The 23473-nt window shown below is 47.5% G+C and overlaps 1 long non-coding RNA gene across 3 annotated transcripts in view; it reads left to right on the top strand.

The window, feature by feature from the left end:
* The first annotated feature begins 538 nt into the window (after positions 1–538).
* Positions 539–23473, top strand: part of LOC144509370 (uncharacterized) — a 39887-nt gene continuing 16952 nt past the window's right edge. For all 3 annotated transcript variants that reach the window (XR_013500457.1, XR_013500458.1, XR_013500459.1), the window contains exon 1: positions 539–874. This is a non-coding gene — a long non-coding RNA (uncharacterized LOC144509370). The remainder of the gene's footprint in view (positions 875–23473) is intronic.

The raw sequence follows: 23473 nt of genomic DNA, 5'->3' as shown, positions 1-23473 counted from the left end.
TAAATAAGGAGAAACTGGTTCATAGAATCCTTACAGTGCAGAAGGAGGCCATTCGTCCCATCGAGTCTGAACCGAAGACTATCCCACCCAGAGCCTATTCCCATAACCCCACATATTTACACTGCCAGTCCCCCTGACACTAGGGTCAATTTAGCATGGCCTATCAACCTAACCCACACATCTTTGGACTGTGGGAGGAAACTGGAGCACCCAGAGGAAACCCACGCAGAGAACGTGCAAACTCCACACAGATAGTAACCCAAGGCCGGAATTGAACCCGGGTCTCTGGAACTGTGAGACAGCAGTGCTAACCACTGCGCCACCTTGTCGTTCCAACAACTGAAAGGTCAGTAATTAGATAGCTCACTGATTTTAGATAATTGGCCAAAAGAGTCAAAGCTGTGAGAGGGGAAACTATTTTCTGCAGCGACTTCTGGTGATCCGGGTCACGCTGTCTGAAAGGGCAGTGGAAGCAAGTTCAATAGTAACTTTCACAAAGAAATCGGATAGAGGAGAGAATTACAGGGCTACCAGGACTGAGCAGAGGGAGGCAAACAGCTCCTTTCAAAGAGATGCCACTTGCACAACGGACAAATGGCCTCCGCATGGGCTGTACGATTCTATAAGCTAATATCAGAAGTTAAAGCAGGTCATAAATATACCCTGACAGCTGCTCTGGTATATAAAGGGCAAAATTAATTCCAGCCGGCTTCAGTGCGTTAAAAATGAATTCTCAACTGGATGCAGTCGAAGCGTTTGGAAGCTCTGTGATACCACTCTGTATTTAATACATGCTCTGTGGCTGCTGCCTTTCAGTGAAATGAGGACTGCAGCTCTCGGCCAAGCTTCAAGGTCACATTTTCCAATACATGAGGTAAAAAAGCCACTGCCGTGCCTGTCCAAACTTAGTTCTGCTCTGTACAGCTTGACCTGATCTGTTCCAGTCAAACCTCATCTGACACACTGCTCGCTGACAACTTGATGTTTGGCCTTGTTTGTTCTACCCTGTGGCCTCTCTCCGTCGCAACCTCTGCCCATTCCACGCCCCAGCTCTGGGCCGCCCTCGATCAATGTATTATGATAGCTGCCGTATCGTGACGGTCATCTGGTAGAATGCTGATTGCCTGCCTCGATCTCTCCAGTGCCCGTAGATTGAGGGATTTGTAAGGTTTTAGATTGTAATGCGTTCAGGCACAAGAGTTGGATTCCCACTGCAGCTTATGAAATAAAATCGCCAGATTCTCCACTGATGGTATGTTTGCAGGATAGACTGTCCCATCTGTTGTGTTCCAATCAGTTGGGCACGCACACACACACACACACAGTGGCATGGCTTCAATGCCACCTTCTGTGCGATAAGTATTGCATCCCAGGTGTCCGTAGCGGAGGGGCCTTTTTCCTTGCCAGGCAGCACTCTCGCCCTAGTAAGGGGTGAGGGTTTTCCAGTCCTGCCCACGGCGGGAATTGGCACAGGCAGGACTGGAAAAGTTGGAGAACGGCCAAAGGTCTTTGGGACGTTGGGTGAGGATTTGCGGTTCCACCAGCCTGTCCGTGGATTCAAACCCCATCAGATACTCATCAGAGGGGGTGCCGCAGTGTTGGGGGTGCTGCCTTTCGGGTGAGGCGTTGTGCCAAATCCTGGTCTGCCCTCACAGACGGCCGTGGCAGATCCCACGGCACTATTTTGATGAAGGACATAGGGAGGTTCTGACCTCTTGAGCCTCCCCGATTTTAATGGCTCCACCATTGGCAGCCATGCTTTCAGTTACCCAGGCCCTTCGCTCTGAAACTCCGTCTCTAACCGTTCTGCCTCTCAACCTCATTTTCCTCCTTTAAATTGCCCCTTACAACCGACCACCTTGACAAAACCTTTGGTTTTCTGCCCCAGTGCCCCCTGATGTTGCTTGGGGTCAAACTTGTTTTATAATGGATGGGATGATTTGGAGATGACGGATGTCCCTCAGCGCCAACCCCCTGCCCCGCACATCCCCCCTCCCCCACCCCGTCAGCCACTGAGTACCTTTGAACAAGGGACACCAGCTCTCTCTCCCGCAGCCCAGGAGATTGCAAACATGCCAGTGCTTGCAGCCATACTCCCCTCATGATGAGCCCTCCACCCGCCATTGGGTTAATACCAGCCACACTGAGATTAGGCCCTTGAGTAGGCATCAGTTGGCCAGTTAAGGGTCTCAGTTGGTGGCAGGGTGGGAAGGCCGCCCGTGAGCCTTCCTGCCAGGGACTTAACTGGGGTGGAGGTGGGAAGGTGGTGGGGACTCTGACCACCATTCTCCCATCAATTGCCACACCACTAAGATTGCCCTGGGGGAAGACACAAGTCTCTGCCAATTTCATCTTGTTGAAGCAGCTTGGGCTGTTTTACAATGTTAAAGGGGCTACATAAATGCAAGTTGTTATTGTTAAAAGAAGCTATATGAATGCAGGTTGTTACTAAAAGAGGCTATATGAATGCAGGTTGTTGTTGAAAGAGGTTATATCAATGCAGGTTGTTGTTGGAAAAAGCTATATCAATGCAGGTTGTTGTTGAAAGAGGCTATATGAATGCAGGTTGTTGTTGAAAACAGCTATATCAATGCAGGCTGTTGTTATAAGAGGCTATATCAATGCAGGCTATTGTTGTAAGAGGCTATGTCAATGCAGGTTGTTGTTGTAAGCAGCTATATCAATGCAGGTTGTTGTTGTAAGAGGCCACATCAATGCAGATTGTTGTTGTAAGAGACTATATCAATGAAGGTTGTTGTTGTAAGAGGCTATATCAATGCAGGTTGCTGTTGAAAACGATTATATCAATGCAGGTTGTTGTTGCAAGAGGCTATATCAATGCAGGTTGTTGTTGTAAGTGGCTATATCAATGCAGGTTGTTGTAAGAGGCCATATCAATGCAGGTTGTTGTTGTAAGTGGCTATGTCAATGCAGGTTGTTGTTGTAAGAGGCTATATCAATGCAGGTTGTTGTTGTAAGAGGCTATATCAATGCAGGTTGTTGTTATAGAGGCTATATCAATGCAGGTTGTTGTTGTAAGTGGCTATATCAACGCAGGTTGTTGTTGTAAGTGGCTATATCAATGCAGGTTGTTGTTGTAAGAGGCCATATCAATGCAGGTTGTTGTTGTAAGTGGCTATGTCAATGCAGTTTGTTGTTGTAAGAGGCCATATCAATGCAGGCTGTTGTTGTAAGAGGCTATATCAATGCAGGTTGTTGTTATAGAGGCTATATCAATGCAGGTTGTTGTTGTAAGTGGCTATATCAATGCAGGGTGTTGTTGTAAGTGGCTATATCAATGCAGGTTGTTGTTGTAAGAGGCTATGGCAATGCAGGTTGTTGTTGTAAGTGGCTATATCAATGCAGGTTGTTGTTAGAGGCTATATCAATGCACGTTCTTTTCTTTTTCTCTTTTCGATGTGAGACAGGGCAGATTCACTCAATCCCTCGTAGCAGCTTTGATAGCGGGTCCCACATTAAACCATCAGGAGCCTGTATAAAATATAAGCCACGCTACAAATCTCGATGTCAGGGCTTACTGTGCTTGGTCTCAGCAGTCTAATCAACATTTTGTTTCTTATCTGAACATTGCCCCAGTGCGACTGTATTGTAAATGGTTTTAATCCTTATTTTGATAGCGTTAGATTAAACCATGCTGAAGCCGGTCCAGTCACCAGGAGTACGTGGGGCTATACATAGTCTTTTGCAATCAGGTTATCTGCGGAATGTGCTGGAGATCGTGCCCTCCCATTCTTTGGAGCAGTTGTTATCAAGCCTCCTGAGATTGTGTTAATGAGTGTCCTTGGTGATTAGGTCACCATCTGGTGGTAGTTTGTCATCGATTGGATTTAGATGAATCAACAGGCCAAGGAGAAAGAACAGCTTTACACCAAGGCTGTATGAAGATATAACTCAGACCGGCGGCATGGCATCACATCACATTTGAGCTTTCAAGTGTGCTCAATACCCCCAGAGGGCGGCATGGTTAGTACTGCTGCCTCACAACGCCAGGAATGGAGGCTCAATCCCAGCCTTGGGACACTGTCTGTGTGGAGTTTGCACATTCTCCCTGTGTTGATTCCGGAGTTGAGAGGGTTGGCTTGTGAGGAGAGACTGAGTAGACTGGGGCTACACTCATTGGAATTCAGAAGAATGAGGGGAGATCTTATAGAAACATATAAGATTGTGAAGGGAATAGATAAGATAGAAGCTGGGAGGATGTTTCCACTGGCAGGTGAAACTAGAACTAGGGTGCCTGGCCTCAAGATAAGGGGAAGCAGATTTAGGACTGACTTGAAGAGGAACTTCATCATACAAAGGCTTGTGAATCTGTGGAATTCCCTGCCCAGTGAAGCAGTTGAGGCTACCTCATTGAATGTTTCTAAGACAAGGATAGATAAATTTTCGAACAATAAAGGAATTAAGGGTTATGGTGAGTGGGCGGGTAAGTGGAGCTGAGTCCACGAAAATATCAGCCATGATCTTATTGAATGGCACAGCACGCTCGAGGGGCCAGATGGCCTACTCCTGCTCCTTGTCCTTATGTTCTTATGTCTGCTTGCGTTTCCTCCGGGTGCTCCAGTTTCTTCCCACAGTCCAAAGATATGCAGGTTAGGTGGATTGGCCATGCTAAATTACCCCTTATGATCTAAAGAATTGCAGGTTAGGTGGATTGGCCATGCTAAATTGCCCCTTAGTAACTAAAGATGTTCAAGTTAGGTGGATTGGCCATGCTAAATTGCCCCATAGTAACTAAAGATGTGCAGGTTAAGTGGATTGGCCATGCTAAATTGCCCCTTATTGTCCCAAGATGTGTAGGTTAGGTGGATTGGCCATGGTAAATGCACGGGGTTATGGAGATAAGGTTGGGAAAAATGGCCTGGTGGAATACTCTGTGAGTGCAGATTTGATGGGCTGAATGGAGTCCTTCTGCACTGGAGGGATTCTATGATCTTCTATGAATAAGTTCCCATCTTGCTTGTCATTGTAAAGATACGAGATTCTGTCCTTCTCTATAAGAAGGAGAGAAAACCAATGACAGATCCATTGAAGGGTGCTTTCATCCACATCCTCACGCGATTATAACAATTTGGGCATCGGACATCCACTGTTCCCCAAGATAAAGAACGATGTGTGATGGGGGGGGATTAATTAAAAATTACAAAAAGAAATGGTCTTTAGCTTTAGATTTTTGGAACTGAATCTTTGATGGTGTCAGAACCATTGGGTCTGGAAACCAGCCAGTAAATAGGCTGCGAGAATTGAAAGACGTACCTTGGAACGTGGAGCTCAGGACTGATGGGTGAAGGCTGATGGGTGGTGGGTGCCCACCATCTGGCACTGAGTCCAAGTCAGCTCACGGGTAGCTCCTCAGAGGCAGTGAGGTGGCACACCAGAGATGGGTCAGTTGATGCTGCCCTGTCTCCAACAGCAAGAGCTCTTCTGCTTCCCCTCCATGAATCCACAGAAACAAAAGTAGGACCAAGAAGTTTATTTTTTGGTTGGTGATCGCTATAGACAACAACATTTTTTAAAAAATGTGATTGTGGACATGGCCGTTGCTGGCTGGGCCAGCATTTATTGCCCATCCCTAGTTGGCCTTGGAGGGCAGTTAAGAGTCAACCACATTGCTGTGGCTCTGGAATCACATGTAGGCCAGACCAGGTAAGGTCGGCAGATTTCCTTCCCTAAAGGACATTAGTGAACCAGATGAGTTTTCCCGACAATCGACTGTGGTTTCATGGTCATCAGTAGATTCTTAATTCCAGATTTTTTATTGAATCCAAATTCCACCATCTGCTGTGCCGCGATTCGAACTCTGGTCCCCAGAACATTAGCCGAGTTTCTGGATTAATAGTCATGATAATACCACTAAGTCATCGCCTCCCCTAACAACAACAACTTGTATTTAAATAGCACTTTTAAGAGAGTTAAACATCAAGAGACTTGGGCACAAAAATCCATGCTGGCACTCCAGTGCAGTAATGAGGGAACAGCTGCATTGTCTTTTCAAAGAGCTGTTGAACTAATGCTCTCGAGCCGGTGTGAAAGACCCCATGATACTGTTCTGAAGAAGTCACAGCATTGTTGTGGCACAAAAGGAAGACATTTGGTCCATCATGTCTGCACCTACCCTCCACATGACCACTATGACCCAATACCATTGCCCAGTTTTTCCCTGTGCCCCTGTGCATTGTTTCTCTTCAAATAATAAGTGCAGGGGGAGTTCCCCTAATGAAGCAAAGAACAAAGAACACTACAGCATAGGAACAGGCCCTTCGGCCCTCCAAGCCTGTGCCAATCATGATACCTGCCTAAACTAAAACCGTATGCACTTACAGAGTCCGTATCCTTCCATTACCATCCTATTCATGTATTCGTCTAAATGCCCCTTAAATGCCGCTATCGTACCTGCTCCCACCACCTCCCCGGGCAGCGCGTTCCAGACATTCACCATCCTTTGTGTAAAAAAACTTGCCTCGCACATCTCCTCTAAACTTTCCCCCATGCACCTAAAACCTATGTACCCGAGTACCTGACTTTCCTACCCTTGGAAAGAGAATCTGACTATCCACCCTGTCCATGCCACCCATAATCTTGTAAACCTCTATCAGGGCCGTCCCTCAACCTCCGTCTTTCTGGTGAGAACAAACCGAGTTTATCCAACCTCTCCTCGTAGCTAATACCCTCCAGACCAGGCAACATCCTGATAAACCAATATTTATCCCTCAACTGACATCAAAAATAGTAAGTAGTCTCACAACACCAGGTTAAAGTCCAACAGGTTTATTTGGAATCACGAGCTTTCGGAACGCTGATTTGATTTGATTTATTATTGTCACATGTATTAGTATACAGTGAAAAGTATTGTTTCTTGCACGCTATACAGACAAAGCATACCGTTCATAGAGAAGGAAACAGAATTTAGTGTTACAATCATAGTTAGGGTGTAGAGAAAGGTCAACCTAATGCGAGGTAGGTCCATTCAAAAGTCTGACGGCAGCAGGGAAGAAGCTGTTCTTGAGTCGGTTGGTACGTGACCTCAGACTTTTGTATCTTTTTCCCGAAGGAAGAAGGTGGAAGAGAGAATGTCCGGGGTGCGTGGGGTCCTTAATTATGCTGGCTGCTTTACCGAGGCAGCGGGAAGTGTGGACAGAATCAATGGATGGGAGGCTGGTTTGCACGATGGATTGAGCTTCTTTCACGACTCTTTGTAGTTTCTTGCGGTCTTGGTCGGAGCAGGAGCCACACCGAGTTGTGATACAACCAGAAAGAACCGCTGCTCCTTCAAAGTTCAAATAAACCTGTTGGACTGCATAGTTTTGCTTTGTGGGACATTGTTGCACATGGGTTTTACAACAATGAGAACACTTCAAAAGTCCATAGCTTGGATAAAGCGCTTTGGGAACATCTCTGTTGCTACTTAAATGTAAGTCTTTCTTTTGTTCTGGGAAGCGGCGGTCTCCCTGACCTTACAACCAGACGAGATGGTGTATTTATCCACCGAATCACGCGGATACCTTTTTGCATTTCAGAATGATCCGTAATTCAGACACTCTGAAAGGTCATTACGGCAAAGGAAAATGAATGTGTGCGTCTGTAGAAGGATTGAAGTTTTGATCCCTCTGACTAAGGGAACTACTGCAGCAACAGATCAATAATTATTTGTACACCGGCCAATTTGGATCATTTGGTAAAGGAACTGACTGAATTCAGAGGCAGCTCCGACTCGCTCCTTTTGACCTTAACAACAAAGGTTGACTTGTCATGAAAACAATTGTGTAACTGCACATTCTGGCTCCGGAATACTAATTAGAAGTTCAGAAGCTGGCTTTGCACAATCCAACACAAACAGCAGCCTCCAGGGAACTCAGTAGCAGCCAGGGCTACACTGAATTGCTTCTGACAGTAAGTTGTAGAAGTCAGCTCGCTTCTATATCTGTGTTTGACCAGGGGGTGGTGGCAAGGGGGGGGGGAGGAAAGGAGAAGAGGCAAAACAGAAATACCGCTGATCTCAAAGCTGTGACAGCAGAGGACAAGTCTTTCTGTTTCTCCAACTGAAAATGGCTGATATTTTCATCAGAATCAAGGCACGGCATGGAGCATTTTAACAATCGTTTAGTACTGCCTTCCTGCTCTCAGGGTCCGACCTAACTGTTTATCTGGGCTCTGATCCCTCCCTCCACTCTCTGAGCTGCAGTCCCTGGGACTTCCTTCTCCTTTGATTAAAATGGAATGTTCTTTTCCGGCTATTTAACTGGTTGGACGTTTCAGGTGGCGCTCTGCATTGTGGTATTAAATGCCCTGTCAGGATTTGCTTTGTGTCCAAGCAAACCAGTTCTTCCAAGCACAGTAACGGGGCATCTGTCCCATGAGAGAGTGCTGGAGGGTTTTTACTTGGTCGGGGGAGAGTTTATGATCTATTGCAAAGAGTCACAGAGGTTTACAGCATGGAAACAGGCCCTTCGGCCCAACTTGTCCATGCCGTCCAGTTTTTAACCACAAAGCAAGGGACGTGGCACGGTGGCATAGTGGTTAGCACCGCTGCCTCACAGCGCCAGGGACTCAGGTTCAATTCCAGCCTCGAGTAGCTGTCTGTGTGGAGTTTGCACTTTCTCCCCGTGTCTGCGTGGGTTTCCTTCGGGTGCTCCGGTTTCCTCCCACAGTTCAAAGAAGTGTGGGTTAGGTTGATTGGCCGTGCTAAATTAATCCAAGTGTCAGGGGGATTAGCAGGGTAAATATGAGGGGTTACGGGAATAAGACCTGGGTGGAATTGTGGTCGGGGCAGACTCGATGGGCCAAATGGCCTCCTTCTGCACTGTAGGGATTCTGTGAATTGCTCACGCTTGCCTCATATCCCTCTATACCCATCTTACCCATATAACTGTCTAAGTGCTTTTTAAAATGCAAAATTGTACCTACCTCTACTACTACCTCTGGCAGTTTGTTCCAGACACTCATCACCCTCTGAGTGAAAGATTTGCCCCTCTGAACCCTTCTGTATCTCTTCCCTCTCACCTTAAACCTATGCCCTCTAGTTTTAGACTCTCCTACCTTTGGGAAAAGATATTGACTATCTAGCTGATCTATGCTCCTCATTATTTTATAGACCTTTATAAGATCGCCCCTAAGCCTCCTACTCTTCAGGGAAAAAAGTCCCAGTCTATCCAGCCTCTCCTTATAACTCAAACCATCAAGTCCCGGTAGCATCCTAGTAAATCTCTTCTGCACTCTTTCCAATTTAATAATATCCTTTCTATAATAGGGTGACCACGGTGCATGGAGCACAGAGTGATTGGGTTGTCAAAGGGCATCAATCTCATTTGTTAGAGGAAACCTTTTGTTAAATCATGTACAATCTCTTTTTTTTTATAGTGTCACAAGTAGGCTTACATTAACACTGCAATGAAGTTACTGTGAAAATCCCCTCGTTGCCACACTCTGGCGCCTGTTCGGGTACACTGAGGGAGAATTTAGCGCGGCCAATCCACCGAACCAGCGCGAAGTAGAGGAAACCAGAGCAAACTTGCAAACTTTCAAATAATAGACTGAATTGTCCAGAAATCAGCAAAGTCTGATATCGGGTGGGGAAGGTGACATTTGACCTGCCGACAGCAATGGCGGCCTTTTCCGCCAAATCATGTGACACTTTATCAGAAAATTGCAGAGTCACGGGTACATGACAGATTGCTAGCTTGGCCATCTTTGATTCGCTCATCCCCTCCTGCCTCAGGCATTCAGTAATCTGGGTTCTGTGTTTAAAGGCCGTCCCTGCACAGTGTCGCGCTTTCTCAGACATCAGAAGGTGTTGGAAAGTCATGGCTTCCAAAAGGAGGAAACTTGCTGCCCCCAAATCAGCGATGCCTCTCTTGAGCACCTGCTGAGCGCAGTGGAGGCCCATCGCGAATCCTCTAATCCCACTCTGGGTGAAGAACCTCATCCACCGTGGCAACAGTGGTCAGTGCCAAGGCCCAACGAAAGAGGACAGCCACCCTGTGAAGGGTAAATGAACTCCTCCCTTCCGCCAGGGTAACTCACTCTTCTCATCACTCTCAACTCACACACCCATCACCCATCCACAGGGATCTCACTCACAGCCAGCTCAAGGGACGTAGAATCATAGAATGCCTACCGTGCAGAAGGAGGCTATTCAGCCCATCGAGTCTGCACCGACCAGAATCCCACCCAGGCCCTATCCCCATAACACCATGCATTTACCCTAGCTGGTCCCCCTGACACTAAGGGGCAATTTAGCGTGGCCAATCCACCTAACCCGCACATCTTTGGACTGTGGGAGGAAACCGGAGCACCCGGAGGAAACCCACGCAGACACGGGGAGAATGTGCAGACACCACACAGACAGTGACCCGAGCCGGGAATCGAACCTGGCTCCCTGGCGCTGTGAGGCAGCAGTACTAACCGCTGTGCCACCGTGCCGCCCCACTCATTCTCTCAGACACACCTTCATCTCCTCTCCAGGTGATGTCTGCACTCTGTCCGTAGCATCATTCCCCACCCATACATGCCAGGCATCCTTCTGATTTAACCTGGCAGGCATTCTGCCTCCATTCTCTCAGTCTGTCTTCCTGCAGGATGAGCTGGTTCAGTAACAGGAGGGAGAGGTCTCAGACCGCTGATGGAATGCCCAAACTGAAGGCCCCGACCGGCTTTGAGAATAGAGCCATCCAATTGGCCAGTGAAGATCTGGAGCGACGCCCAGCCAAGTGAGGATCCTGAACTACAACATCCATCAGACAAGCAAACCATCAGCGATGGCTCCTGCTCCGCACCCCCTGCCATGCACTCATGATGTCTCCTGCTCCGCACCCCCTGCCATGCACTCATGATCTCGCTTTCTTTCACAGGCACATCTGGGAAGCATCCGAGGCCGTGCACGAGTCAAGCTCTTGACCTGAGGCCCGAGGACACCTCAGAAGATGAATCTGATGGCACGCTAAGTGAAGACCGGTCACAGCGCTCACCCACACTCTCCATCTGCTCAGAGACACACACCTCGGTGGAACAAAGCAAGGCATTGGTGAGGCCACACCTGGAGTATTGTGCACAGTTTTGGTCCCCGTATTTGAGGGAAGATGTAGTGGCATTGGAGGCAGTTCAGAGGAGGTTCACTAGATTGATTCCAGAAATGAGGGGTGTGCCGTATACTCTCTGGAATTTAGAAGAATGAGGGGGAGATCAAATTGAGGTATACAAGATGATAAAAGGTATGGATAAAGTAGACGTGGAGCGGATGCTTCCTCTTGTGGGGCATTCTAGGACGAGAGGTCATAGTCTTAGGATAAGGGGCAGCAAATTTAAAACAGAGTTGAGGAGAAACTACTTCTCCCAAAGGGTTGTGAATCTGTGGAATTCGCCACCCCAAAGTGCGGTGGATGCTGGGACAGTGAAGAAATTTAAGGAGGAGTTAGACAGGTTTTTAATTGGTAATGGGTTGAAGGGTTATGGGGAGAAGGCAGGAAAATGGGGATGAGGAGCATATCAGCCATAATCGAATGGCGGAGCAGACTCGATGGATCGAATGGACTAATTCTGCTCCTATATCTTATGAACTTATGAGCCAAGTTCTAGAATAGCCTCAGGGGTCACAATCTGGTGAGCACAGCGCACTGTCTGATCCTCAGCAGGTGGAGGAGACAGGGGCATCCCAGGAGGCCAGTGTACGTGGAGCACAGCTGGAGGCCAGCAATCTGCTGAGTCCCAGTCAGATCATGAGCATCTGGACTCAGTTGTGCCTCAGTTGCTGAAGCTGCAAAGACCAACTCAGGAACATCTGGAAGGCATGTCAGGTTGCACGGCACAATGGAGGAGTCTATCTGCCTTCAGTCTGGGGTGATTTTATCAACTCCAGTAGGATGGTGGTTGCTGTGGTGACCTTGGGCCTGCGTTGTTACAGGAGCTGCACTCCATCGCTGAGGCACCGGCTGCCATCCATCAGTGTCAAAGCAAGAGGGCTACGGGGCATCTCGATCTCACTCCAGCTGCCCTTTCCCCTTCAGGGAGCCTCAGGCAGCCCTTAGGGAGGAGGACCAGCAGTCGTATATCTTGGAGCTGAGGAAGGTGTCAATATCAAACAGCAGGACCCAGAAAGTGGTCTGGAACCCTCCAGGTCTCGGCCCCCCCAGAGGACACCAGACAAGGTGATCACAGCCAACAGGGCACAGTGTTCAGCGAGCTACCTCCACCACCACTGTGGAGGTCAGGAATGCTCCAAGATACAGCAGAAGGATCAAGCACTTTAGAAAACCACATTTCCACTCTCCTCCATTAAGGGGTCTCCATGAGAAAAACCTTGTAAGATTTTGATAGTTCTACTAACTTTTAGAATTTAGAACAGATTTTAAAATCAGTTTGAAGGAATAGTTAAAATCAACCTGAACCTAAGATGACATAAAGAAACCATATATTGGAAATGGGCGAGAGGCTGATTCATTTATTTAAATTTATCTATACGTTCATTTTAATGTGCCCAGCGAGCGCTCAATCGTCCACGCTCACTGGCCTTTATGGCCTCAGCGGGAGAGGTTCTCTCTGGTGAGGAAAGCACCTTCTCCTCATGAACGGGAACAGTCGTGTTGGCCTCGCCGGTGGAACTCGAGGTCATTGAGGCCCCCCGGGGAGGCTGAGTGCATGGTGGATGTGCCCCTTGGGCAGTGTCAGCCTAGCATCTGAGCAATGCCCTGTGGACACCTGGATAATGCCCACTGGGCAGTGCCAGGGGGCAGGGCCAATGGGGGCACGTCCTCCAGAGGACGGGGCCAATGGGAGAGGGGGCCGCTGCCACTCTGCATGCAATTGGTGGGGGAGGGAGGAGGTCCGCGATTGGTCTGGGCAGCGCGGCCACGATCGGTCTGTGCGATGGGGCCGCAATCGGTCTGGGTGGTGGGGGTCGGCGGGGGCTGCATCCCGGGCCACAGGCCCCCGTGATTGCGGGAGGTGGGTTGCTGGTTGAGGCTGCTTGCAGCAGCAGAGGCCTGACAGCTCTCTCTGTGTCTGTCAGAACTCTGCTACCGTTAATGCGCATGTGCAGCATCAGAGGTCTGCACGTGCGCAAAACCTCCCTCTACAGGCTGCCTGGTGAGTTAGCCCCATCCACAGCCTCTCTGGCTAGAAACTGACCAGCCCATTTCTTTAGAGACAGAGTGCATAAGATTGGGTGTGAAAACGCACCTAAAAAATGGATCTGGAATCCTCCCATTTTCAGACTAGTTGGACACTTAGAAAACATCTTGTAAAACTCCACCCAATTGCTTCAGAAGCCGGACTTCAAGCATGTCAATGGAGCTGATGCTGAATGGTCTCAGTTGTGGAAGAATTCTCAAACTGGAAATGCCTTTCCAAACGCGTGACCAATTTCTTCACCACCTTGTGTCACATGCTTGTGTACTGCCTTCAGTCTGTGCTGCTGTGCCACCCGGCTGATATCGGGCGGGAAAAGTGGCATTGAAACCAACGATGTCATTGACGGATTTCTCTGCCATTGAGTCCGGGACTTTACAAAAACTTCAAAGGGCGGGTTTCATGACATATCACTGGTGGGGCGATCTCTGATTCGCCCGGCCTGTCAGCAACTTAGTCAGCTGAGAATCGGGGCACCGTCTCTGAGGATCGCCCCAGGGCAGAGAGAGCAAAGGAGTTCACCCTGGAACCCCCTCCCCCCGTTCCCCTCTGCCGCACCCCCTCACTGCGGCACTGGAGCCTTGGTGCTTCCCTTGGTGTTTACTTGACCCCTGCTGCCCCCCTTCCCCCTCGAGGTTCCCCTCTGTGTTACTGAAATAACAGAGGCCAGTGAATCACACACCTCTATCCTCCTCTGCAGCAAATGCGGTGCAGATAGTCACGTATCAATGCAAGAACCACCCTCTTACGAGCTGGAAGGCTGCCACGATGTTCCGGTGCCAGACAGATCATCTCCCAGAGAGTCTACCCAACTCCCCTAAACCAGCAGCCTCACCGTCGGCAAAACCTGGAGAATTACCACCCGCCTGCCGCAACTCCCACCTTGGCACTGCTCCCCGGCAGTACTCGGGCACTTCCCTCTGGCACTGCCCCCTGATAGTACCTGGGCACTTCCCTCTGGCACTGCCCCCTGGCAGTACCTGGGCACCTCCCTCTGGCACTACCCTGTGGCAGTACCTGGGCACTTCCCTCTGGCATTACCCCCTGGCAGTACCTGGGCACTTCCCTCTGGCACTGCCCCCTGGCAGTACCTGGGGACTTCCCTCTGGCACTGCCCCCTGGCAGTACCTGGGCACTTCCTTCTGGCACTGTCCCCTGGCAGTACCCGGGCACTTCCCTCTGGCACTACCCCGTGGCATTACCTGGGCACTTCCCTCTGGCACTGCCCCCTGACAGTATCTGGGCATTTCCCTCTGGCACTGCTCCTCGATAGTACCCGGGCACTTCCCTCTGGCACTGCCCCCGTGGCAGTACCCAGGCACTGCCCTCCGACACTCCAACAACAATGTAAACCTCAAATTTGCAGTCCTGGAGATATTTTCCACTCCCGTTGCCGAATCCGCCCAACGCGATGGGGAGCTGAAAGTCCGGTGCCGTTGTTTTACGTGGTGGAAGGCTGTCGCACAGGGATGCTCTGGAGTTTTTTTTTACCATGCGTCTAAAAAAAAGTCAAGGCATCTGTTTAACATTCATCCAATGGCAGCACCTTCATACAATACAGCAATCCATCAGTGCTGTTCTGTAGTGGAGCCCTTGCCCTTTAGAATGGGAAGTGAACCATAACCCTCTGATACAGAGGGGACAGAGTTACTGACTGAAGCAGGGCCTACATATGGGAATGAAAGAACCTGCACACACGAGGAAGGCGATCTTGGCCACTGCGCGGTTTGAAACTGTGAAGGGATAACAATGATGGCGAACCTGGGGAAGAGAATTACACGACACATGGTCATGCATTAAACATAAGTCAAATGTAAATATTGGAAATGAGAAACTAAAACAAAGTGATGGAAACGCTGAATAATCAGACAGCAATGTGTGGGGAAAACAGATAGATTAACATTTCAGGCCCAACCCTTCGTGAGAGGTGGGGAAAATTGCAGATAAACTGCAGTTAAAAGAAAACAAAACAAGGGAAAGGGAGAAAGTAAAAAAAAATGAGACAGATGAGGAACGGACCTTAAGGAATGGGACGCAATATGGTAGGAGTTTAGCCGAGTGGGACGGAGAGCTTCAACAGCCTCGATAGAACCCATCCAATTTTAACCCGTGGCAAGAATCAGGCCGGTTCTGTAAGGCACGGCTGATCACTCACCAGATCAGCAGGCCGTGAAGGCAAAACTCTACCCCAGTCACAGCACCACAAATACCGTCAATCTTCAAACCTTAATGGTGCCTGGCAGGATGATATTCCAGGTGGTGGTGCCCTTTAATAAGCTGCAACTTATTACTTCCTTCACTCACATCGTCCTCAAATACAGCCTTCCGATGATTAACTGCAGACTATCAATTTGAAGCCGCCTTCTTTCAGTTGGAAGAAATACATTTATTTTACCTCTCCCAGCGACAGAAAGATGCCATCTGCTCCACACGTTAATGATACAGAATCCTGCCAAACCTGACAATTAACCAACTTAAATATAAAAAACCCCTCAAAATTCAGATGAAATCCATAAAATACAACATTGAGCAGATTCCTAGGACCTCAACGCGGCAGTTAAATATATTATAATTGATATTACAATTCGCTCCTTATCTCCTGTATTTTATAATATTGTGCATTTTATTTTTTTTTGTGATTTGGGGTTTTCAATGGGGTGATTTTATTCAATTTTTTAAAAATTCAATTGTGGGTCATAGGCGTGGCCGGCCTTGGTCAGCATTTATTGCCCATGTCTAGTTGCCCTTGAAATTAAGTGGCTTGCTGGGCCACTTCAGAGGGCAGTTGAGAGTCAGCCACATGGCTGTGGCTCTGGAGTCACATGTAGGCCAGACCAGGTAAGGACGGCAGATTTCCTTCCCTGAAGGACATTAGTGAACCAGGTGGGTTTTTCCGACAATCAACAATGAATCATAGAATCCCTACAGTGCAGAAGGAAGCCATTTGGCCCATCGAGTCTGCACCGACCACAATCCCATCCAGGCCCTACTCCCACAACCCCACACATTCGCCCTGCTAATCCCCCTGACACTAGGGTCAATTTAGCACGGCCAATCTACCTAACCCGCACATCTTTGGACTGTGGGAGGAAACCGGAGGAAACCCACGCAGACACGGGGAGAATGGTATCATGGTCATCTATAGATTCTTAATTCCTGATAATTTTTAAAAATTGAATTCAAATTCCACCATCTCCCGTGACGGGACTCGAACCCGGGTCCCCGGAACATTAGCTGAGTTTCTGGATTAACAGTCTAGAGATAATACCACTTGGCCATCGCCTCTCCTGATTTATACAATTAAGTTTATTTTTAAAATTAGTACTCTGTTCAATAAAATGACTTGGTGCTACAATTTTCTGCAAATGAATCGCTACTAATGTAAAGTGAGGAATCCCCGCACCCACATGCATTTGCTTATGCTTAATTGGTTAGAGGGACATCTGCAGGAAGTTTGCACGGTAGTAATGAAAGGAAGTTTCCTGCTACACAAATTCAGACTTCCTCCGCTTCCAGCTTCATTTGAGTCAGCCAACTTTAAGACTCCGTTACAAAGAGCCCATTGTATCTTCACGTGTGAGGTTGCATGAGACGTGAGCTGCGGGGGTTAGCAAACGGTTCAGTGAGATGTTAATTCCATTTAGAATCCCCTGCAAACCTTGGGAACTAACACTCTGTTAAGTTACATCAACGGAGGGCAGGATTGTTCGCCAGGCTCAGCTCCGATGGTGAAATATCAAACTAGTCACTGGATAGCAGGGTAATTGATGTCTTAATCAAACAGTAATCACACCGGGCACCTTTATAAAAATGGTATATGGCCCTTCTTAATAGCAGCGAGTGAGTAATTGGCTTCTCTGTTGTTTCGCTGACATCAAATTTGTTTTTGTCTAACAGTGAAGTTTATAATATACAGGCTGTTGGCGGAGGCAATGTTTTGTTGTTTCTATATACAATCCCTGCATGTATCTTCAGAGAATTCTTGAACAGCAGAGCACTCCAAGGAATACATTACAAAGTTCTGTACAGCAGGATAATCTCACAACTTTGATTTCACTTCTGTTTTTTTTTATCCTTCATGATTTTAGTGTAATCCTGTCTGGGTCCACGAACATGACAACATCTGATATCTGCCATGGGTGGACAATTGTTTCCAGATATTTTGGGGATGTTGGGTGGGGAGGGGGAAAATATAGTCAAGTGAGGTCCTGTTATGGACCCACAGGGGCCACAGTGATTTAGGTAAGAAATGGGCTGGCGTCATACATCCTTAATTTAACTCTACTGATTACTCTACTCATCATAAAATCCCTACAGTGCAAAAGGAGGCTATTTGGCCCATCGAGTCTGCACCGACCACCAACCCACCCAGGCCCTATCCCCGCAACCCCAAGTATTTTACCCGGCTTGTTCCCCTGATACTAAGGGGCGATCTGCCACAGCCAATCCACCTAACCCACACATCTTTGGAGTGTGGGAGAAAACCGGAACACCCGGAAGAAACCCATGCAGACATGGGGAGAATGTCCAAACTCCACACAGATAGTCACCCGAGGCTGGAATTGAACCCGGGTCCCTGGCACTGTGAGGCGGCAGTGCCAACCACTGTGCCATCGTGCTGCCACAATTCATTAGGATAAAAGCAAAATACTGCAGATGCTGGAATCGGAAACAAAAACAGAAAATGCTGGAAAATCTCAGCAGGCCTGACAGCTTCTGTGGAGAGAGAACAGAGTTGATGTTTCACATCTGGATGACCCTTTGAAACATTGGCGGCTTTACTTCTGGGGTGGGGTGGGATCAGCTGTCTGCCCACGCCTCTGCTACCATCCCACCCCCATTCCAGCTGGGATGCATTCGGGACCTGTCCCCTTACCCTTGCTGTGGTGGAGGATGCGGTGCCGAATGTCAGGCCTGCCTTCAGGTATCATAGAATCCCTACAGTGCAGAAGGAGGCCATTCAGCCCGTCGAGCCTGCACCGACAACAATCCCACCCTATCCCCATAACTCCATGCATTTACCCTAGCTAATCCACCTGACGCTAAGGGGCAATTTAGCGTGGCCAATACACCTAACCCGCACATCTTTGGAGTGTGGGAGGAAACCGGAGCACCCGGAGGAAACCCACACAGACACGGGGAGAATGTGCAAACTCCACACAGACAGTGATCCAAGCCGGGAATCGAACCCGGGTCCCTGTCGCTGTGAGGTAGCCGTGCTGACCACTGTGCCACCGTGCCACCCCTAGAGAGCAGTAGGGAAAGAAAAACATAAAGATTGGGTCGCTTTATCGATCAAGGCTGATGTTATCGCTGTACGGAGGGATGATTTACTGCAAGGTTCAAAGACAGAATCTATCTGTTTTGAGCTAAAGGCAAAAGCAAAAAGGAGCTGTCACATCTCTGGGTGTTTACTATAGACTTCCGCATAATGAGTCGGAGACAGAGAGGTGGAAAAATAATAGAGCAGTAATAGCAGGAGACTTCTGTTACACTAATATAGGCCGGAGAATGAACAGTGCAAAGGGCAGTGAGGGTGAAGCATTCATAAAGTCTGTAGAGGAGAACTTCCTTAATCAGCATGTTTCTAGTTCACTGAGGAAGGAAACAGCGTTGGATCTAGATTTGGGGAATGAAGTGAGTTCAGTGGAGTGTGTGTCAGTGGGAGACTATCTGGCTAACAGTAATTATGGTATAATTTAGATTGAAAACAGTCGCAGAAAGGATCAAAGGTGAACGTAACCAACTGGAAGAGGGAAGATGTCAGTGATTTGAGAAGGGATCTACGCAGGTGGACTGGAAACAAATTGGTCAAAAACTGAATGAGAAATGATAGCCCTTCAAAGCCCTAAATCAGCTGGCATCAGTAAAATCGCCTTCCTGGAGTACATCATGCCCCACGACTTGCCAGTAAATCTCTGCTCTCCCAGCACAAGGACAGAGGAAGAAGTGTAAATTAGACTGGGGAATGCAATATCAAATCAAAGTATGGAAAGAGAAAGAGGGATAGGAAGATTGGATTAAGAGAGAAAATAAAGAGATAGAAAAGAAAGCAAAGTAAAAAAAAAAATTCAATTTAAATAAAATCTCCAACAACAATCAAAATCTGAAGGAATGAGAGTCCAATTTTTTAATCGTTAATTTTCCTCGCCAGAGAGGTAATTAACGCGTCTCATCGCTGCAGGAGTTCTTAGAAATTGGAATGGACAAGACTTAACATTCTGTGGCACCGTTAGTTTGCTGCCACCATACAAATACATCGGGCACGATCTTACCTGCAGTTCACGCCACACTCCCACAGCAGCGAGGTCGGAGAATTTGGTGGCCAGCCAAATCTCCGTTCACTGAAGCGGGTTGGGAAAATCCCGCCGGCGTGAATGGTGATAAGATTCCGGCCGTCCATTTTACAGCATTGGACGTACGTCAATTGTGAGATGGAAAGTGAGGTGCTGATGGCGTGAGGTTGACGCTGGAATGGTTCAACACACGCAGCAACTTCAGGATACTTGAGCGTGAAACTGTCATCCCACCTGCACATAAATAATGGCGTCGCCATTAGCCTCAATGCTACCGGCAAGAAAATCTGAATCCCTGTGAACAGAATATCGATGGGTCCCCATCGAACGTTCGCACAACTCCTGGCTCAGGCGAGATGCAAAACATTAGCAACTTTCTTGCTGGCGTGTTACCAGCTCCAGCTGCCTGTTAACCTTTATTTATCATCTATTATTTACCTTCATCGTGGCTGGGAGTGCTTCCATTTTGAATGCCGTCTATTTTCTCTTGCCTGCTCAGAGGTGGCAATCTTTAGCATCCACGCACTCCCGTCGTCTCATTCTCTTCCCTTTCAATCTTTCTCCGTTCTAATACCTGTAGCAAACAAACTGAAAAAAAAAATACTTCAGAGCTTAAGAAGCACACGCTGTTTAATGTTTAGCCACTTCAACTAACACCATGCAGCTGCCACTCAAACCGAGGATCAGAGACGTTTACAGAGTAGCGGGGGACCATTTGGCCGGGCAGGAGGCAGCAGTAAGAGAAGCCACTGTCATGCAAATTGAAAAATGCTGGAACAACTCAGCAGGTCAGGCAGCGTCTCAGAGGGAAACAGAGTTAACATTTCAGGTCACTGACCTTTCATTAAAGCTTGCTTGAATACAGACAGACTTGCGTATATATGGCATCTTAAGGGGTCTTTACTTTGCAGCCAACAGGCTACTTTTTGAAGTGTAAAAGTTTAAAGTTTATTTATTAGTGTCACAAATAGGCTTACATTAACACTGCAATGAAATTACTGTGAAAATCTCCTAATCACCACACTCCGGCGCCTGTTCGGGTACACTGAGGGAGAATTTAGCATGCCCAATGCATCTGACCTAACCCGCACATCTTTGGACTGTGGGAGGAAACCGGAGCACCCGGAGGAAACCCACGCAGACACAGGGAGAACGTGCAGACTCCGCACAGACAGTGACCCGAGGCCAGAATTGAACCCGGGTCCCTGGCGCTGTGAGGCAGCAGTGCCATCGCATTGCCCATTTGAACATCTCTATCAAGTCTCCTTCTTCTCTCCAAGGAGAACAGTCCTAATCTCTCAAATCCATCCTCATAACCGATGTTTCTCATACCTGGAACTATTCTTGTAAACCTCTTCTGCACTCTCTCCAATGTGTTCACATCCTTCCTATAGTGTGGCACCCTGAACTGTACACAATATTCCAGCTGAGATCTAACTAGTGTCTTGTATAAATTCAGCATAACCTCCTTGCTCTTGTATTCTACACCCCTATTAATAAATCCCAGGGTACTGTATGCTTTATTAACTGCTCTCTCCTCCTGTCCTGCTGCCTTCAATTATTTATATACCCAGGTTCCTCTGCTCCTGCACCCCTTTAAGAATTTTACCCCTTATTTTATACTGTCTCTCCATGTTCTTCCTACCAAAATGAATCACCTCACACTTAGAGTCATTGAGTCATAGAATTTTACAGCATGGAAACAGGCCCTTTGGCCCAACTCGTCCATGCCGCCCTTTTTTTTAAAAACCCCTAAGCTAATCCCAATTGCCCGCATTTGGCCCATATCCCTCTATACCCATCTTACCCATGTAACTATCTAAATGCTTTTTAAAAGATAAAATTGTACCCGCCTCTACCACTGCCTCTGGCACCAATCTGCCCACTCCACCACCTTGTCTTTGTCCTTTTGAAGTTCTACGCTGCCCTCTTCACTTTCAAGTTTTGTGCCATCTGCAAACTTTGAAATTCTCCCCTGCATGCCAAGATCTGGATCATGGGCTATGGGCTGGGTGCAGGAAGGTGGGATTAGAAAGGGCACCTGGGTGTTCCAGACACTCACCCCCATCTGTGTGAAAAAATTGCCCCTCTGGACACTTTTGTATCTCTCCCCTCTAAGGTTAAACCTATGCCCTCTAGTTTTAGACTCCCCTACCTTTGGGAAAAAGTATTGACTATCTACCTTGTCTATGCCCCTCATTATTTTATAGACCTTTATAAGGTCACCCCTCAGCCTCCTACGCTCCAGAGAAAAAAGTCCCAGTCTATTCAGCCTCTCCTTATAACTCAATCCATCAAGTCCCGGTAGCATCCTCGTAAATCTCTTCTGCACTCTTTCTAGTTTAATAATATCCTTTCTATAATAGTGACCAGAATTGCACACAGTATTCCAAGTGTGGCCTTACCAATGTCTTGTACAACTTCAACAAGACATCCCAACTCCTGTATTCAATGTTCTGACCGATGAAACCAAGCAAGCTGAATGCCTTCTTCACCAGTCTGTCCACCTGTGACTCCACTTTCAAGGAGCTATGAACATGTACCCCTAGATCTCTTTGTTCTGTAACTCTCCCCAACGCCCTACCATTAACTGAGTAAGTCCTGCCCTGGTTCAATCTACCAAAATGCATCACCTCGCATTTGTCTAAATTAAACTCCAACTGCCATTCGTCAGCCCACTGGCCCAATTGATCAAGATCCCATTGCAATTGGAGATAACTTTCTTCACTGTCCACTATGCCACCAATCTTGGTGTCATCTGCAAACTTACTAACCATGCCCCCTATATTCTCATCCAAATCATTAATATAAATGACAAATAACAGGTGGCCCAGCACTGATCCCTGAGGCACACCGCTAGTCACAGGCCTCCAGTTTGAAAAACAACTCTCTGCAACCACCCTCTGGCTTCTGTCAAGAAGCCAATTTTGTATCCATTTAGATATCTCACCCTGATCCCGTGAGATTTAACTTTATGCAACAACCTACCATGCGGTACCTTGTCAAAGGCCTTGCTAAAGTCCATGTAGACAACATCAACTGCACTGCCCTCATCTACCTTCTTGGTTACCCCTTCAAAAAACCTCTCCACATTGAACTTCATCTGCCACCAATCTGCCCACTCCACCACATTGTCTTTGTCCTTTTGAAGTTCTACGCTGCCCTCTTCACTTTCAAGTTTTGTGCCATCTGCAAACTTTGAAATTCTCCCCTGCACGCCAAGATCTGGATCATGGGCTATGGGCTGGGTGCAGGAAGGTGGGATTAGAAAGGGCACCTGGGTGTCCTTGGGCTGGCATGGATGAGATGGGCTGAATGGCCTCCTTCTGTGTTGTAACTTTACTATGGTTCAATGAATATATATCGGGAAAAGCAAGGGTCCCAATGCTGACCTCTGGGGAACACCACCACAAACCTTCTTCCAGGATTGAAAAATATCCATTGTTCCTTATTCTCTGCTTCCTGTTATTCAGCCAATTTTGCATCCACATTGCTATTATCCTGTTTATTCCAGAGATGCGGCCAGACCTCCTGAATATTTTCCACATTTTCAGCTTCATCTGTTTTAGGTTCTTTCTGATCATCCTGAAGTTTATATGAATCATAACTTCAGGTAATACAATAACATTGAAATTCATTGCCAGGGATTCAAAGTCAACATGCCATGAATCTTTATATATCGAGTCGTATTAATCTCATGTGATCTCCAGAGGAAACTTGAGAAAGATGGAAAGAAAGTGGAAAATGAGAAAACAAGGTGAAGTTCATTGTCCAAAATTGTTCCCAAACAGCAGTGCTCTTAATTATAATGGATACATTTATTCTAGAAGTAGCCGTAAGAAAAAAAATCAAACGATTTTTGAATGGTGAATCTGTGGAATTCATTACCACAGAAAGTGGTTGACGCCAAAACGCTGTGTGATTTCAAGAAGAAGTTAGATATAGCTCTTGGGGTTAAAGGAATCAAGGGATGTGGGAGGAAAGCAGGATCAGGATATTGAATTTGATGAAAATGAATTGCAGAACAGGCTCGAAGGGCT

This window comes from Mustelus asterias, chromosome 21, assembly GCF_964213995.1.
Source record: "Mustelus asterias chromosome 21, sMusAst1.hap1.1, whole genome shotgun sequence".
In the NCBI taxonomy this organism is placed as follows: domain Eukaryota; kingdom Metazoa; phylum Chordata; class Chondrichthyes; order Carcharhiniformes; family Triakidae; genus Mustelus; species Mustelus asterias.
Note: the sequence above shows the minus strand (reverse complement) of the source record. Positions and strands in the feature narration are given on the sequence as shown.